The sequence below is a fragment of the Prionailurus viverrinus genome, chromosome C2, assembly GCF_022837055.1.
Source record: "Prionailurus viverrinus isolate Anna chromosome C2, UM_Priviv_1.0, whole genome shotgun sequence".
NCBI classification, from domain to species: domain Eukaryota; kingdom Metazoa; phylum Chordata; class Mammalia; order Carnivora; family Felidae; genus Prionailurus; species Prionailurus viverrinus.
This window is the reverse complement of record NC_062569.1, coordinates 40,267,449-40,286,001: the sequence shown is the minus strand read 5'-3', so window position 1 is coordinate 40,286,001 and position 18,553 is coordinate 40,267,449. Positions and strand designations below refer to the sequence as shown.

Below are 18,553 nucleotides of genomic sequence, written 5' to 3'. Positions count from 1 at the left end.
TTAATAATTTCCAGGAGTATCTGCTCTTCTTTATTTAAAAAAGCAAAGCTAGGGGTGCCTGGGTGGCTTGGTCGGTTGGGCATCCGACTTTGGCTCAGGTCATGATCTCGCAGTCTGTGAGTTCAAGCCCCACGTCGGGCTCTGTGCTGACAGCTCAGAGCCTGGAGCCTGTTTCAGATTCTGTGTCTCCCTCTCTCTCTGTTCCTCCCCTGTTCATGCTCTGTCTCCCTCTGTCTAAAAAATAAATAAACGTTAAAAATTTTTTTTTAAAAATAAAAATAAAAAAGCAAAGCAAAAAACTTTTTTAAAAGCATGTCCACCTGCACTCACTTCAGCAGCACATATAGTAACACTAGAACGATACAGAGAAGATTAGCTTGACCCTGTGCAAGGATGGAGTGCAAATTTGTGAAGCATCCCATGTTTTCTTAACCAATGTTGGGAAGCTTTGCGATTAAAAAAGAAAAAAATAATGAAGATAGAAAAGCATTTCGACCTTTCAATACAATGTTAACTGCTTTGCATTACAGCAAAGTCAAAGGAGTTGATACTGCTTTTCTCACTGTCATATTGACGTGATCATTATGTGTGAGCAAGCTTATTACCTATCTGTTCACAATCATCTGAATTAGAACAATAAATAGTTGTTGCACAGTATTGGTTTTCATGAATACAAATATTCAGATGGGCACTGCTTTCATAATTATTCATAAAGATTCAAATAATACAAATCTCTCCTAACTCACTGAAATTTTAGCAGCAAGTTCTCATACTACCTTACTATCTTTTGGACTTTCTGGAGCCTCCATTATATCATATGAGCAAGAAAATGAAAGAAGACAAAACTAATGTGTGAAACAACTTCCCTAAAAATGGCATCTTCTTGTTTCCTCTTGAATGTAGCATTGTATACTTTAAAAAATCATAGTGATTAGTTTTTGTTTTCAGCTCTGACCTGAAAAGAGTTTGAAAGTTGCGATTGCTGTTCTTACAACAACAAAAACCTGAACCTTCACTTTTCTTGAAGCTATTGTGGCACTTGGATTGTGAAGCCAACTGCAATCCCCAAGTCCAAAGAGATAGACACATCCAGAGGAGCCACAGCAAGATCTGGAGACACGGAACGGAGCCATGGGTGAGAACACGTAATTAATCATTTTGAATTTCTGGAGGTGCGTGTAGACTAGTGAAAGGAGAACTTTACATTTGTTAATTTAATTTTATTTTAGAGAGGGAGAGAGGGCAGGGAAGAGGAGCAGAGGAAGAGAGAGACAGAATCTTAAGCAGGCTCCGAGCCTGATGCAGGGCTTGATCCCATGACCCTGGGACCATGGCCCGAACTGAAATCAAGAGTTGGACTCTCAACCGACTAAACCACCCAGGCGCTCTGAAAGGGACACTTTTTTTTCGGAGGGACAAAGTCTTAGAAAGGGAACCACATTTCCTGAGTTTTACCTTCAGGAACCCCATGAGGTTCTCATGGGGGAGATCTGAGAAAGATCACAGAGTGGCTCCGACAGGGAAAGGTGAGGACTAATCATTGTGAAATAAACTGATACTTCTCCATACAAAGGCTTAGTTTCCATGAAAGACTTTTTACTGGAGCTTATGCCACACGGAGAAAGGATATTCTTCACACTGTAGCCCACTCTAGTCTTCTTGTCTCACCTTAGGGGGATGCATTTTCCAATGTCATATGATTGGAATCATATAGTACATAGCCTTTCCAGATTGACTTCTTTTCACTTAGCAATATGTAACTAAGGTTCATCTATGTCTTGTTGTGGCTTGAGAGTGCATTTTTCTTATTGATGAATATTCCATTGCATGGATGAACCACTGTTTACCTATTCACTTATTTTTTTAAATACCTATGGAAGCACTATTTTTGTAATTTTTTAAATATAATTTATTGTCAAGTTGGCTAACATATAGGGTACACAGTGTGCTCTTGGTTTGGGAGGTAGATTGCCGTGATTCATCGCTTATATACAAAACCCAGTGCTCATCCCAGCAAGCGCATTCCTTGATGCCCATCACCCATTTTCCCTTCTCCACCCCCCAAAATCAACCCTGTTTGTTCTCTGTATTTAAGAGTCTCTTATGGTTTGCCTCCCTCCCTCTGTTTGTAACTATTTTTTCCCCTTTCCTTACCCCATGGTCTTCTATTAATGTTTCTCAAGTTCCACATATAAGTGAAAACATATGATATTGGTCTTTCTCTGACTTATTTCACTTAGCATAATACCCTCCAGTTCCATCCACATTGCTGCAAATGGCAGTATTTCATTTTTTCTCATTGACAAGTAGTATTCCATTCTATATATAAACCACATCTTTATCCATTCATCATTTGATGGACATTTAGTCTCTTTCCATAAGGAAATTGAAGAAGACGCAAAGAAATGGAAAAACCTTCCATGCTCACAGACTGGAAGAATAAATATTGTTAAAATGTCAATACTACCCGAAGCAATGTGCACATTTCAATGCAATCCTGATCAAAATTGCACTGGCATGCTTCTCAAAGCTAGAACAAACAATCCTAAAATTTGTATGGAACCACAAAAGACCCCAAAAAGCCAAAGTAACATTGAAAAAGAAAACCAAAGCAGTAGGCAACACAATCCCAGACTTTAACCTCTACTACAAAGCTGTAATCATCAAGACAGTAGGGTATTGGCACAAAAACAGACACATAGCCCAATGGAATAGAATAGAGAAGCCAGAATTGTATCTGTTCACATTTTAAGGGACAATTTGGTTGCTCCAAGTTGTGGGTGACTATCAATAAAGCTGTTATACAACATTCACATGCAGGTTTTTGTGTGAACACGTTTTTCAAATCAGTTCAGTAAATGGCTAAGGGCATGATTGCTGGGTCATACGGCATGACTATGTTTAGCTTTGTAGGAAACAGCCAAACTGTTTTCTAAAACAGATACTCCGTTTTGCATTCTTATAAGCAATGAGTGAGAATTCCTTTGTTCTACACCTTCAACAGCACTTAGTGTTGTCAGTTTTTATTTTAGCCTTTCTAAGAGATGCACAGTGGTATCCTATTGTTTTAATTTGAAGCGTATTGATGACAAATAATGTAGAGCACCTTTAAAATGCTTATTTGCCATCTGTATATCTTTTTTGACAAGTTGTTTGTTTAGATCTTTTCCCCATTTTTTTTAAGTTGGGTTGTTTCTCACCTTCTTTCAAGATTTCCTTGCTCTTCGTCCTGCAATTTTAATATAATACCCCTTATTATGGGATTATTTTAGTATTTGTTCTGTCTGGTGTTCTCAGAACTTCCTAGATCTGTGGCTTAATGTTTGTCCTTCATTTGTAAATTTCTTGATTTTGATTATAATTACTGCAAATATTGCCTCTGCTTCATTCTTTTTTTTTTTTCTCCTTCTGGTATTCCAATAACGCATATGTTACATGATTTGAAATTTCCTAGCATTCTTGAAGGGTCTTTTCATTTTTTTTCTTTATTCTTTTCTTTTCAATGGAAGTTATAATTGATTTTCCTTCAAGTTTAATGATTCATTCTTTCATCAGCCATAAGCCAGTTATTGATGGGATCATTAAAGGCATTCCTCATTTCTGTTATAGTGTTCTTGATAAAAGCATTTCCTTTTGATTCCTTCTTAGAGTTTCTATCATTCTTCAGTACTTTCACGCAGTCTATCTTTTCCACCTGTTATTTTATATTGCCTCCTTTTCCCATTAGAGCTCTTAATTTTATTAATCATATTAAGTTCTCTTTCTTATAAGTTTTATCTTTGTTGTATCAGAATGTGGTTCTTTGTCTCTTCCGACTGTTTCTATGTTGTTGTTTGTTTTTAAAGCTTTTGTTTTGTTATTTATTTGTTTTTGCCTTTTGACATGCCTTTTAATTTTTTCTTTAAAGGAAGATGTGCTTAATCATGTAACAGGAACTGAGGTAAATGATTTTGTAGATCTATACCAATCTGGGTAGGAACTGGACTGTGTTTAATGTTTGTGATTATTGTGTCAGAGGCTTTAAATTTCTCTAGTCCTTTTTGTTGTTATTGTTGTTTTGTTTGTTTTGTTTTGTTTTCCCTCTTGACTTTCTTCCAAAGGTTCTAGTGTGAGAAGGAATGGGGAAAGGGTAACTTTTAATGGAGAAACTTGAAAAAAACTACCTCAGCCAGGTGATCCAGATCATTATTAACAGAAATGGCATGTGAATATGCTATTATGAAAACATCTGGTTACCTCTGTGGTCTTCTTCCCAGAAATCCATAATCTCAGTTTAATCTTGAGAAAAAGACAAACTTCAGGATATGGGCATTCTTCCAAATATCTGACCAATATTTCTCAAGACTGTCAAGATCGTCAAAAACAAGAGAAGCTTAAGAAGCTGTCTCAGCCAACAAGTGCCTATGAAATGTCATGTAATAGCCTGGATTAGTTCAAGGACAATATAAAGCGTATCACGTAAAAATTCAGTATGGACTTCTGTTAATACTAATTTATCATTTTGGTTCATTAATTATAACAAATGTACCATGCTGCTACTGTAAAGTTTTAACAGTAGGATATACTGGGTGTGGGGTATACAGGGACTCTGTAAAATCTTTGCAAAAATTTTAAAACCTAAAGGTGTTCTAAAATATTTACTTAGGGGTGCCTGGGTGGCTCAGTCGGTTAAGCGTCTGACTTTGGCTCAGTTTATGATCTCGCGGTCCGTGAGTTTGAGGCCCGCGTCGGGCTTTGTGCTGACAGCTCAGAGCCTGGAGCCTGTTTCAGATTCTGTGTCTCCCTCTCTCTCTGACCCTCCCCCGTTCATGCTCTGTCTCTCTCTGTCTCAAAAATAAATAAACGTTAAAAAAATAAAAAGAAATTATTTACTTAAAAATAATGATTTGCTATCTGAATTAAATGAATAATTAATACTTCCTTTCAATTAGAGGGGATTGAACAACTATTTGCACAACATAATACAAGTGAATGGGATTTTCTTAGCACATTTTTAACAATATGTATAAACACTAAATAGTGACTGGGAGGTATTATTTAAATGACAGAAATTCAGAACCAAATTATAGTTTCTAGTCCATTCTCTGCATAGAAGCCATAGCTTATGAATAAATAATTTTTTCCTAATGACGAGAGGAGTTAATTCTAATGGAACAAAGCTACAATTAGAAAGCAGACTTGGGGCGCCTGGGTGGCTCAGTAGGTTGAACATCCGACTTCAGCTCAGGTCATGATCTCACAGCTGGTGAGTTCAAGCCCCGCGTCGGGCTCTGTGCTGACAGCTCAGAGCCTAGAGCCTGGAGCCTGCTTCGGATTCTGTGTCTCCCTCTCTCTCTACCCCACCCCTGCTCACATTCTGTCTCTTTCTCAAAAATAAACAAACATTAAAAAAAAAAAAAGAAAGAAAGCAGACTTAGCCTCATTCACAATACCCTTCTATATGGAATTTTATGTCGTGGTTCAGAGGATGAACAGAAACAGCTTGTATAATTGTCTCTTAAATGTCAGCAGGAAAAATAACAAAAATAAGTTCCAGTAACAGCTTTCATTTTTTCACAGCCCCAGAGAAACTGAACATAAAAATAATAAGACACTCTCTAAGGGTTTAACCAAAGGGTCATTAAGATAAAGCTTCTCCTAAAAAAAGGTCTTCTTAAATTTGAATTCTTCTCTAAATTAGAGAGCAGGCTCTGAAAATACACATTTCTAAAGCACTATCAATTTAGTGAATATATCAAGATTATAATGACAAAAGTTTACTTGGCAAGAGCATGAAATAAATTGGTTTCTCCTCAGAGTTAAACATTTAACAGTGGTACATGCTCTGTTAACCTCTCTAATCTGAGGAAATTACAGGAACTCCAGCAATGACATATATTTTTACTTTTACAGTGAATTATTGAATTGTTTTGTCATGTAGGCCTGGAGTCCAGGGGCTGTTTATTGGTTTTAGTTTGTAATAACTCAATTTGACTCTTCATTGATTTCCTTCCATCCCAATAGTGTTTCTGCTACCTTCAGAATCCTAGAGCCTCCCAGGACATTATGTACCTTCAAGTGGAGGTGTTCTGGTCTTTCCTTCAGTGACCTCCACAAACACAGCCCCAGTGAACAGTCGAGCAACAAAAGTCCATTTCAAATTATTTATCTGGTTCTCTGTTTTTTAGATTTGATTCTAGTATGTTGGAACTGGGGAGTAGCCTATACAGGAAGATATAAGAGGTAGGAACGTTGAAAATCACCAATTTCAGGAATTATGGTCTGAGGGCAAATTACAATTCAAGCGATTCACATCCTATCGATTCCAGTTCTGTTTGATAAAACAAAATTAAAAAAAAATTCTTTGAGGGGTAGCTGTGTGGCTCAGTCAGTCGGGCCTCTGACTTCAGCTCAGGTCATGATCTCAGAGTTTGTGGGTTTGAGCCCCGTGTCAGGCTCTGTGCTGACAGCTCAGAGCCTGGAGCCTATTTCAGATTCTGTGTCTCCTTCTATCTCTGTCCCAACCCCACCTGTGCTGTCTCTCAAAAATGAATAAATGTTACATATATATATATATATATGTATGTATATATGTATATATATATAAATGTATATATACATATATATGTATATATACGTATATATATATAAATGTATATATACAAATATATATATACGTATATATATACACACACACACACTCTATGATTTTAAGCCCTGTTGGGAAGGGTAACTGTAAAGGAGAAACAATAGAGATAAGGGTTAATTTTTGCCTTTTTATTTTTTCCTTACCACTGGCGTGACCCTTAGGAAAATACTCAATTTCTATTAACTACATTTGGCCCATCTATAATATGGAACCTATCATCATGCTTATTTCACAATGGTAGCCATGAATATTAAATAGAAAATATGTTGACCAGTAACTCAGTGTGTCTGGCATAAAATACATCGTCTACCATAGTGAGACTAGCTTCAAATCAATCCACAGCCCAAACACAGTAGCACTCTTCAGTGTGGGAACTAATTTTGTGGATGTTATTTTCCAACCATTGACCTTCCCACCATCACTCACTTTGCAACAATTTTCACTTGCCCATGTTGAAAACGCTACAGACTAGCATGTAAGCATCAGAGAGTACGCTCGTTGGGTTGTCATAATTGTTTTTATTTAATTTTGATGAAACCCTGGAAGTTATGTTTCTTTTTTTAATGTTTATTTATTTTGAAGGAGAAAGAGAGAGAGAGAGAGAAAGTGAGCACGCGAGCAGGGGAGGGAGGGGGAGGATCCCTAGCAGGACCTACCACCATCAGTGCAGAGCCTGTCACAGGGCTCCATCCCACGAATGATGAGATCATGATCTGAGCTGAAATCAAGAGTCAGACACTAAACCAAGTGAGACACCAGGCACCCCAGAAGTTACGTTTCTTGATTTCATCTTATGGCTGAGAATTCCAACATTCAGAGAAGGTTACTAATGTTCTAAGCTAATTCAACTAGTAGGTTGGGAAGGCAGGATGTGGGCCTTGGGATCCTCTGGCTCAAAGGTCCATCCACTTTCTGACAGAGCCCTTTGTCGTCCCTTCCCTTCAAATATTATCGAATGCACAGTGAGTCAGTACATGTGACTGCCTGACCTGCATTGACTAAAGCTGTTTCGACGTATAAGACGCTCGGTAAATATTAGGAGTTGGGAGTGATGAGTCTATGCAGAGACAAGAGCGTCAATGTGCCCTTTTGTACTTTAATGTGAATGAAGCACAGTATTGTTGGACGCTAACTCAGCAGTTGGCCTGATGAGTGTAAGGTGACCAAAGTTAGCAGTTTCTGGACCCCGGTAGGAATACTATAAGGGCCAAATGAAACAGAAGAGAACAACCCAGAAAAACTGTTGTGCCATGCGACTACTCTGAGGACCATGGTCAACTCATCAGTGTTTTCATTCTTGTAGATGGTTACTAAGAGCTTAGTAGATTTTATATTTTTATTTTTTTATTTTTTTTTTTTTCAACGTTTATTTATGTTTGGGACAGAGAGAGACAGAGCATGAATGGGGGAGGGGCAGAGAGGGAGGGAGACACAGAATCGGAAACAGGCTCCAGGCTCTGAGCCATCAGCCCAGAGCCCGGCGCGGGGCTCGAACTCACAGACCGCGAGATCGTGACCTGGCTGAAGTCAGACGCTTAACCGACTGCGCCACCCAGGCGCCCCATATATTTTTAAAGTTAAAGGATGCTGTAACTTCTTTAGTATGTTTTCTTTTATTTGGGCTAGATTAGAGGAACACGGTATTAATAATAGTTCCATCTACACTTAGGGAGAGACATATAAAGTTCCTTGATCTATGGATAAAATGGTTATGTTTATATCAGACTAACAAATTACAATGACTCTTAGCCACTCTTACTTCACCAACATAAATTCCAGTCTATTAGTGGTTTCCTTTCCCCCAGAACACCCCAGAGCTCTTAGAATGAGTCAGCGCAATTCTGTTCAGACCTGCTGCTGCCTACTGGAGGAACGAGTGCCTTGAAACTACTTTTGAAATGAAGCCAGACAGCTTCTGTCTCCCGACGGCTTTAGTAGGCTTTGTCCCGTCAAAGGCTCCTCTGATAAGTCTAGGTGAAGAGCTGGGGGGTATCTGACACTCTTTCCATTGTCTCCCTCTGGTGTGAAGTGAAGCCAGAAGCAGGCACAGTACACGTCACTGCGTGACAGTCTGTTGGCCTTAGTTCAGCAAAGCAGATCTCTGGGACGGATGCGAGTAAGAAGTTAAAAGACGCTAATTTCTTATTCTCCTCAGGGAATGCTCAAACCAAAACAAACAAACAAAAAATCCTGGTCTCTGCCCATTTAAACTTGTTTTTGTCGAGTCTGTTTCCTTTCTAACATCTCTGGATATTTTTTTTTTCATTTCCTAATATGAAGAAGCATCTAGGTGCAATTAAGTCATCACTGCTCTCTGACGCTCAGTCCTTGAAGCAGAGTATGTTTTATTTGGGAAAATAACTTCAACCTATTTGGTGAGGTACTTCTCAGGGACCTCCTCCTCCTGACCCCATGCAGTGCTATATATATATATATATATATATATATATATATATATACACACACACACACACACACATACACAGACACACACACACACACACACACACACACACCAGTGGGATGGTGGTAATGGCTTAAACCCCTATTTACTTTGGTTACAAGTAGATGCACCCATGTGTCTGTGTGTGTGCACTTGTATGTGAGTGATGTGTGCTGTGGACAAGGGTAGGAGTGTTTAACCTCTTCTCCCAGAATCCAAGCTCGAAATGTTATGATGGAAGAGAGAGACCTTAAATCAGCCTATTGTGGGGGCGCCTGGGTGGCGCAGTCGGTTAAGCGTCCGACTTCAGCCAGGTCACGATCTCATGGTCCGTGAGTTCGAGCCCCGCATCGGGCTCTGGGCTGATGGCTCAGAGCCTGGAGCCTGTTTCCGATTCTGTGTCTCCCTCTCTCTCTGCCCTTCCCCCGTTCATGCTCTGTCTCTCTGTCCCAAAAATAAATAAACGTTGAAAAAAAAAATCAGCCTATTGTGAATCAAAGCTATGGAGCTTCCATGTACAAATGTACAGGCAGTCGATATAAAGAAAATGACAGTTTTCAGTTAAAGATGTACACAGTTTAGGATAATTTATGAGCATTCATTATTTTTTAAAACGTTTTCAGATAAAATTTGAAATTTTAATAATCCTCTGTTAATAAAGGACATATTATACAAATGTCACTTGGTTTTTCTTTGACAATTTAGAAGGCAACTAAATGGCTCAGAAACCCCAAACAATCTTCAGCATTATTCGCAATCTTGAGTAAATTCAATTTAATGAATAAACCAGAAGAGTTCTTGAGACATTTTTCAGGTTATAAAATCCTGGAGCCATATAATATCTATTCCAAAAAGGAATATTACCAGTATTATTGCTGCTATCTTTTAGGAAATTGGCCCAAGAGATACCAGAATTTAGATCAAATGACTATGTAAATAATAACTTTTTATTACAACCTATAAACATGCTTCTTGTTTACTATAATATGATATAAAGCCAACAACATCTAGGCCATTTTTCTGGTCTTCTAAATGAAACTATATTAAAAATTTGGAAAGTATCATTTAAGAAGGTCTTATTTCTTCACAGAATATCATTAGTCCAAGGACAACTTAATGCAGTATTATAAATATTATGGGGTTTTAAAAATAAGACACTGGTTCTTGACAAAATCAGAAAATATGAAATCTCAGAACTCTTACATACTTGCATGGTCTAGCAATGTCAGAACTCAAGTTGTTGAAACTTAGTCACAGTGAATTCTGACTAGTGAGAATCCAAGCCCATTCTTTTCCAGGTCTGTGAATTTTCTACTGTGCCAGTTTCTTACAATAGTTGTGTTTCAGACATAAAGATAAAAAGAATAAGTGTAAACCATAGTACAGATACTATAGTTCCAATGCTCTTTTCCAAAAGTCCCTAATGTCTCAATTTTTCATCAGTCAGTAATTCTCATTGGGGGTGATTTTAGCCACTGGGAGAAGTTCAGTCATGTCTGAAGACATTTTTAATCGTTACATATTCAGGGTCGTGGAGGGAGAGGATAAGGATTACAACTGTCAATTATTGAATGCTAAACATTTTACAATCAACATAACCTATGCAACAAAGAATTTTCTGGACCCTCATGTCAATAGCCCTGAGACTAAACTACTCTAAGTTTCCCTCCACACTGAATTTTCAAATGAGGAATAGATTCCATCTCCTATGCAAACTGCAGTGACTCAGCAGTAACTACCTGGAACCCTGTGTTAGGAACAAAAATAGCAGGCATGTGTTCAGCCTGCAGGAGAGAGAGGGCTCCACTGTGCATTTTCAGCTTAATTAATAACTGTTTTTTAAATTTAATGTGATCGTTGTTTCACAATGTAGAAATTAGATTAACGTTTATCATTTTTCAAGCCTTTATCCTAAATTCACCCTTTAGAGATACCCCTTCTTATGATGTTGTGTTTTAAATTAGCATTAACATAACTCTTCTGGCATATGCAGCTTTATGTAGATTAGGCCATGGTGCATATAAATAATCTACTTCATTTTTCTCAAATTCCAGCAATGACGATGTTTTATTTTTTCAAATATACTTCTAATCTGCTGTGAAGTGATACTTTAAAAATATAATAAAAGTGAATAACCAGAGACATCATTATAAAAACACTCCGCATTATTATATTTATCTCAATGAGATCGGGTGACATCTTTTATGGACCAGCAAGTGTATGAGGAATACAGCTGGAGCATCATATACTTTTTTTTTTTTAATCTACTCCTATTCTTCACTCAAGAAACAGTTATTCCCGGCCTGATAAGGGCCATGCACCGCACCCGGCTCCAGGAACTCAGAGATAAAAGGCTATCTCGATCCTCACGGAATTCTCAGTCTATCTGGACTGGCTATCTGGAGGAGCCAGATTCTCAGTCTATCTCTCTGGCTATCTGGAGGAGCCAGATAAACAATTTTAATACCAATGGTATTCAATACATGATACTAAACATCCTGGGTAACATGGCGGGTGTAGAGGATGCTGAGAGAAGAAGCCTGGAGCCGAGAAGATATTTGTCATGAGTATTTCCCTAGTGTAGGAACCATCTGTCAACTTAGGAACAGTGTCTTTACTAAAGAATACTTCTTTGCCATAACCTCATACTCTAAAAATATATGTTGATGGGGCGTCTGGGTGGTTCAGTCGGTTAAGCCTCCGACTTCAGCTCAGGTCATGATCTCATGGTTCATGGGTTCTAGCCCCACATTGGGCTCTGTGCTGACAGCTCAGAGCCTGGAGCCTGCTTTGGATTCTGTGTCTCCCCCTCTCTCTGCCCCTCCCCCACTCACACTCTGTATCTCTCTCTCTCTCTGTCTCAAAAATAAAGAGTAAAAAAAATTTTTTTAAATATTGGTTGAATACATGTGTTACTAAACTGAGAAGTGAAAACTGTGTATTTATAATACCACAAAATAATAACTGCCCATGACTGCCAATTGGGCCACTTATTCTCCTTTAACTACATTCCCAGCTATTTAAATGTATTCAAAGCCCAAGAATTGCATGAAATAACACAATACCAACTGAACTTTTAGGGAAGGATGTATCTCCAATGGGTCTCTGCTACAGCCAGTAGTCGTCTAACTGATATTGAAAGCAGGCTTCGTACCCATGACAGGCAAGATGCTTAAAGTGGTGTTTTGCTAGAAGTGTTACAAAATGATGATTCAGGTATTTTAAAAAGCTTATTATCTTCCTTAAACTGGAGACCATTTATCATTTCTCTACTGATTTAACACTGATAGCTAGAAAGAAATGTATGTTTTTTTTCTTGCTTCCAATTACCTTTCCTTATCTTTAATAGCTACATTTTCAATTCATCTTTTTGATGACGTGTAATTTGAATGGCTAAACAGTACCACTCAGACTCATTTTCCTTGTAAACTATGTTGGATTTAAGTTACACATGTCTGAAGCTGAGTAGACTCCAAATGTTTACTTGAGTTGGGTATCACAGGATTATTGCAGTTACTGAGTTATGCCATCCTATAATTCTGAAGTAAATGTTAGTTGTCATTGTTTAATTGTTTAATAATGAGATGTGACATTCCATTAAAAATGTTTAGGAAATTGGGACAGTAAAATTATTTTTTTAAAAAAAATGATGTTTTTCCTCGTTTCTATTCTCATTACCTTTAACCACTTTATACCAAAAAAGAAATAATATTACATGTAAGAGGAACATGCCACGCAGATAAAATGGAATTACATGCTGAGAGATTATTATTAATGTTGGTTAAGTGATTAAATAAGCCACAGTCCAGTTATTCTAATGCCAGATCAAATGTACCAAAAAAATAAAAGTAGACAATGGAAAATGAAAAAGCAGTCATCTGAATAACTGATTACAAAATTGCACATCATATACTCTTCTTGCTTGACATGAAAATTTTTCTATGATTCTACAGAGATATTTACACGTAAACTTAAAATACAGGGTATGTGTTTATTTTATACTATGGTGTATTCTGAACTAACGTACAAACTGTGTGAATCTGGGCAAGTAACTTGTTTCTTCCTCCAGGTTTGTGATCCAGGTTTTGGGGCTAGTCTTAGCCCTAGGTAGAGGCAACTAAGAAGCCAGATATTAGTAAATCTGATTAACACTGTCAGATATAACGATTAAGACCTTAGCTGCAGAAAATGGAATGCTGCCCTTATCCATCTTTTAGCGTTTGTCCTGACATCTGACCAAGACATATTTTGCTTTATGTGGCTACTGGTGGGGACGAGATCCTGGCTGAACTTCAGGCTCCACGCTACAACCCCGCTTCCTGTTGCCTGCTGCCAGATTACTCTAGGACTGCTGCTTCTCAGCTACCGCCATCATCCTGCTCAGTCCCTTCCTCTTTTGAACGTGTCTAGATCACCATCTCTCCCACACATGTCTCCTCTTTCCAAGCACGCATTATGAGTTGGAATGTGACTGTGGTACTGCCTGTGCATCGAAGTAATGATGGCAGGCTCCTCTCACAATCGATAGCACTTCTTCTAGGGCAAAAACTTGTTTTTCTCTGTATTCTAGCCTTTCATCTTAGTTTAAGTTACAAGAAGTTCGAAAAACAGTACACAGTTCTCACGTGCCCTTCATCTAGCTGTCCCCAAAGCTCCACACGGCCACAGAAGGTTGTCAAAACCAGGATATTGACTATTAACTACGAGGAACATAAGTATAGACCTTATTCAGATTTCACCAATTTTTGCATGCACTTTTTAAATGTTTACTTCTATGAAAATGTTTCACATGTAGTTTTGAGTAACCACCACCACGATCAGAATAAGGTTGTCCCATTACTACTAATAAGGTTTCTTAGGTAACTCCTTAATTGTAATAGTCTTTCCCAACGCAAACCCCTACAAGCAATAATCTATCTTCTATCACTGTTCTTTGTCACTTTGAGGACATTACATGTGTGGAACTGTCCAATATAGAACCCTTTGAGATCAACATTATTTCCTTCCACACACTGATGCCTGTGAGTTTCATCCAAATTGTTGCATACAGCAGTAGCTAATTCCGTGATAGTATTGAAAGATAGTATTTCATGTTACGGAGGTAACAGAAATACTATCCATTCACCCACTGAAGCACACTTAGTTTGTTTCCAATGTGGTACTATTACAAATAAAACTGCTGTAAAGATTCATATCGTTTTGTGTATGAACGTAAGCTTACACTTCTAGAAAAAGATCAAGGTGGGCAATTACTAGGTGTTATGGCAAGTATATTTAACATTATAAGAAACTGACACACCGTTTTCTTAAAGGGTCGTACCTTTCTGTTCTTCCCACCAGCAACACATGCAAGGGCCACTTGTTTCACATTCTCACCAGCGCTTGGTTGTCAGTAATTTTTATTTCAGCCATTCTAATAGGTATTGTAATGGTAGGTCATGGAAGCCTTAATTCGTATTTCCTTAATGGTTTATCTTGTTGAACATTTTTTTTTATGTGCTTGTTTTCCATCTATATACTCTCTGCTGTGAAGAAGCTTTTCAAATCTTTTGCTTATTTCCCTGATGAATTTGTAGTTGTAATTACTATTGAATTTAGAGAGTTCTTTCTATATGTCAGATTAGATCAAGGTACTGTGTTGGCTACCTTGCTCGCAAATATTTCTTCTTAGTCTGTGGCTTCTTTTTCGTCTGTGTCACAGTCAGTTACGGAGACACAGGTATTGATTTTGATGAAGTCCAACTTATTCACTTTCTTATTCTATGGATCTTATCTTTGGTGGTATGTCTAAGAATGCTTCTCCTAATATTGAGTCACACACATTGCCTCCTATGTTTTCTGGTAAAAGTTTCATTGTTTTATGTTTTACACTCAATAGATGCATACTATTCTGAGTATTGCTAGTTCTGTAAGCTTTTTATTATTTCTAAGATTTTGTTTCCAATTTATCACCAAAGAACAGATTTTTCATAAAAATGAAAATAAATGTAAATTTTATTATTTTTTGTCAAAAATGCAAAATTTATATTCACACCTGATAGTCTTGTTTTTATCTCTGCAAACTGTGAGTCTAAAAATTATTTAATTAAAAATTTTTTTAAGTTTATTTATTTTTGAGAGAGAGACAGAGTGAGTGGGGGAGGGGCAGAGACAGAGGGAGAGAGAGAATCCCAAGCAGGCTCTGCACTGTCAGCAAATAGCCCGAGGTGGGGCTTGAACTGACAAATTGTGAGATCATGACCTGAGCCAAAACCAAAAGTCGGATGCTTAACTGACTGAGCCACCCAGGCGCCCCTAGAAGTTATTCATTTTTTGTTAAATCAACAGTCTTTAAGATTATAGACTAACTACATAATTAAGTATGAATAATTTAAAATGCCTGGGTGAATATATTTAAGTGCATTTCAAAATAAAATTATATGGTATTACTTTATGTAGGTGAAGTCTATGGTAATATAATTATAGATTTTCTTCCACAGATTTGTTTTGTTTACTAAGAAAAGTTCAAAATTCAAAGAACATGTATGGCTTGCTTAGCAAATGTGATTAGAATCTTAACTGACTTTGAATTTTCTTTGACCTCTAGTATCTTCAATTATCATCAAATGCTACTAACTGAAATGGCTAAGGAATTTACTATTTCTCATAGAAAGTATGGATCATTCATTTATTTATTCATTCTGCCTGTGATTTAAAGTGGGTTTATATTAGCCTTTATTACTTACTTTAGCCTTTCAATAGCAAGGGCTGGAGAAATGGAAACTAACCTTACTGAGTACTTCTGTACCAGAAATGAAGACCTCCCTGGATCCTTTCCGCATACAGACGGACAACAATCACATTTAAATCTTTAAAACAACCCCAGAGTTTAGATTCACATTTTAAAATGAGGTAATTAATTTTCAGAGAGGTGAAATAAATTGCTATGAAGTATCAGTAGACAGCATTGTCAAGGTTTCAAAACAGTTTGAGTAATTTTTGAGCCTCCTGCTACCCACTTAAGATTATTTAAATATACCATTAAATTTAAAAAATCTAATTGAGGTAATAAAGTGAAATGATACTATCTTCAATTGTGCTAGGAAATTTGAGAATAGAACAACAGTAAACAAACAAACATTTACTGTTGACTTGTTCCATTTTTTTTTTTTTTTTGGTTCATAAAATGATGAACTTTTTTTTTTTTTATCATACTCAGTTAAGAACTGGTGTTTTATCATACACCTGCTAATAAGTAACAGCAGTACAAACACCATGATAAAAACAGGTGAAGCATTTGAACAGATACTTATAAAAGAATATATACAAATGTAAAATAAGCACATGAGATATGTTTAACATTGTTCGTCATTAGAGAAATGTCAAAAATCACAACGAAATGGTATAACACACTTTCTAGAAAAATTTAATTTAAAAGATCACCAAAACCAAGTGTTGATAAGATGTGGGACTGGAGCTCTCATAAATTATTGAAGAGAGATATTAATTTTGACCAACACTTTGGAAAATGGTTTGTCAAATTCTTATAGAAATAACCCTATATTCATTAGATGAAACAGTAATTCTACTTCTAGATTTTTATTGAATAAAGATGACACCATACATCCGTATAAAGACTTACATGCAAGTTTATACTAGCTGTGTTTATTTTTATTTACTTTTCAGTTTAGAGAGAAAATGTGCAAGTGGGGGAGGGGAGTAGAGAGGGATAAAGAAATAGAAACAGAGAGAGAGAGAGAGAGAGAGAGAGAGAGAGAGAGAGAGAGAGAGAGAGAATCTTAAGCAGGCTCCATGGAGCCAGATATGGGCTTGATCCCATGACGCTGGGATCATGACCTGGGCTGAAATCAAGAATCAGACACTCAACCAGCTGAGCCACCCAGGCACCCCGATAGCTTTATTTAATATAACCAAAATTGGACAACCATCCCTGGGTCCACCAGCTAGAGAATGGATAAGCAAAGTGTGGCACACTCATATAATGGACCACTACTGAACAATGAACAAGAGCAAACTACTGCTACATTTGACATGAGTGAAATGCTGAAAACACTGAACAGTGAAAGCCACTGTCAAAAGGGTGCATGTTCTGTTGTTCAATTTATAAGAAATACCAAATGAGGTAAAAGTTAACTACAGTGTCAGAAAGCAGATCTAATTTGTTTAGAGCCCAGGTTGAAGAAGGAGTGCTGTATACGGGGTCATGTGGGAACTGATAGAAATGGTCAAAACATTCAATCTCTTGGGGGCGCCTCGGGTGGCACAGTCGGTTAAGCGTCCGACTTCAGCCAGGTCACGATCTCGTGGTCCGTGAGTTTGAGCCCCGCGTCGGGCTCTGGGCTGATGGCTCAGAGCCTGGAGCCTGTTTCCGATTCTGTGTTTCCCTCTCTCTCTGTCCCTCCCCCGTTCATGCTCTGTCTCTCTCTGTCCCAAAAATAAATAAACGTTGAAAACAAAATTAAAAAAAACAAAACAAAACAAAAAAAAACATTCAATACCTTGATTGTGAGGATGGTTACATCAGTGTATGTTATTTGCCAGAGTGCATTAAACTATATGCTACAAATGGGTGTATTTTATTTTCTAAAAATTAATTCCTGATATAGTTTATTTAAAAAACAATTCAGCCATATGAAATTTTATTTTAGTTTTCAGAGAGAGAGAGAGAGAAAGAGAGAAAAAAGAGAGAATGAGCAGGAGAGGGGCAGAGAGAAAGAATCCAAAGCAGGCTCCAGGCTCTGAGCTGTCAGCACAGAGTCCAACATGGGGCTCAAACTCACAAACCATGAGATCATGACCTGAGCTGAAGTCGGATGCTTAACTGACTGAGCCACCCAGGCACCCAACCATATGAAATTTTAAAAATGGAGTAGTGCAAGTTTTTGTAAGATGGAATGACAACAGGTAGTGATATATGCCTAAAGAGAAAAGATGAAAAGTACACACCCAAGGCAGTTAAAGTCGAACTAAATAAAGAGGAAAATGCAGTGATTCCTGTAGAGGTTACCTTTGAGGTTTCCTCCAAGGATACAGATAGAAATAAGAATGGCATGAAAATAATAAGTGGGAAGTTGAGGTATGTACGGATCAGAAAATTGTGACCTTCACTGTAAACAGTAGGGCTTCACTGATAAGAAACTGAAAGTAAGTGAACCGGAGCAGTATAAAATGAAATCATAAAAATAAAATTTCTGGGCACCCGGATCTGAGCTTTAACATTTACTATGTGTAGGTCTTTCAAGAAAAGTCTTAACTAAGTTTTCTGTGATTCAGTTTTTACAAATTAAGGTTAAAAAAAAAAGAAAAGAAAAAATGAGGCTCTAAGATCATGCTTTAGGATTATTCTAATTATTAAATTATATCTATGAATCTTCTGGCAAAGCGCCTGGAGCTCTTTGACCCTAAAGATATTGTAGAATCTAAGAATAATTTCACATCGCTAATGACTATTATGAAGTTTTAATGAAGATTCAACTTCTTAG

General features: G+C 37.4%; 1 non-coding gene across 1 annotated transcript; it reads left to right on the top strand.

Moving 5' to 3' along the window:
- The first annotated feature begins 322 nt into the window (after window positions 1–322).
- On the top strand, window positions 323–428 carry LOC125175829 (U6 spliceosomal RNA). The gene has a single exon (XR_007156004.1). It is a non-coding gene; the product is annotated as a U6 spliceosomal RNA (small nuclear RNA).
- The last annotated feature ends 18,125 nt before the right edge of the window (window positions 429–18,553 follow it).